Below are 1,157 nucleotides of genomic sequence, written 5' to 3' on the forward strand. Positions count from 1 at the left end.
CCTGCTTCCCGGCGTGCGCTAATTAACGCGATGCTGACAGAAGGATCCCCGAGTGATGTTTCCGTCTCCCTTTTCTTCCCCGCAGCCTCCGTTTCCCCTTCAATAATTCATCATCTTCCCTGGCTGCCGCTTGCTGTGTACATGGCAGCGATCCTCTCAGATCCCAGCATATTTGCTCCCTTCCAGTTCCTGTCTTTCAGGGGCTTTCATGTGAAGGTCTTCATTAAATGAGACGGTTGTAGGGTGGCTCTTTCCCCTTTTCTTCCTGTGGCATTCAGGCTTTGATGCCCTCTGTTTCCTCCGTGTGACTTATAGGAGAGAAGGAGAAATGGAAGGGGGGGAAATGATGGCATTTAAGCTTAGTATGTTCACATTATTGTGAGGAAGCAAAATATGAATGTTGTGGGGCAGTGGTTTGAGAACTGGGCTGAGGCCCAAGACGCACGGCAGAAATAACCCAGTTTGAGAGCACTCCAAAGGCCAGGGCACCACGTCTCTCCATACACTAATCGTCCCTCTTCCGAGGCATCGCTCTTTTGTGCATTTTGGAGGTTATTGTGGTTTATGTGTGTGTGTACATATATATATATATATATATATATATATACACACACACACACACACACATATATACACACACACGCACGTGCGTGTGTGTAAATATGTATCTATATATATCTATACACACACATGTGTGTGTTTATATATGTGTGTGTGTGTATACACATATGTATGTATGTATGTATATATAAATCATAATTTATATTCTGCCTTTTGCCAAAGGAATCAATATATGTGTGTGTGTGTGTGTGTGTGTGTGTGTGTGTATAGATAGATAGATAGATCTATATACACACATATTGACTTTTTGTCCAGCTCTGTGTACAGTACATCTATAGTGCTTCATAAATAAAATTTAATAATATATATGTGTGTGTATGGTATGTATAATATAATAGGATATATCACACACACACAGAGATAGTAATGTGTATGTATGCATCCTCCCTGGTTCCCCAAACGACCCTGACCTCCTTTCCCCATTCATTGCCTGACAGGCAGGCAGTCACCTACTTCCGGTCCCGCAAGCCCCGCCCTCAGGACTCGCCCCGCCCCATTCCCAAACCCCTCCCTCCAGCGTTAGCCCCGCCCCCTCG

The sequence above is a fragment of the Sceloporus undulatus genome, chromosome 7, assembly GCF_019175285.1.
Source record: "Sceloporus undulatus isolate JIND9_A2432 ecotype Alabama chromosome 7, SceUnd_v1.1, whole genome shotgun sequence".
Lineage (NCBI taxonomy): Eukaryota > Metazoa > Chordata > Lepidosauria > Squamata > Phrynosomatidae > Sceloporus > Sceloporus undulatus.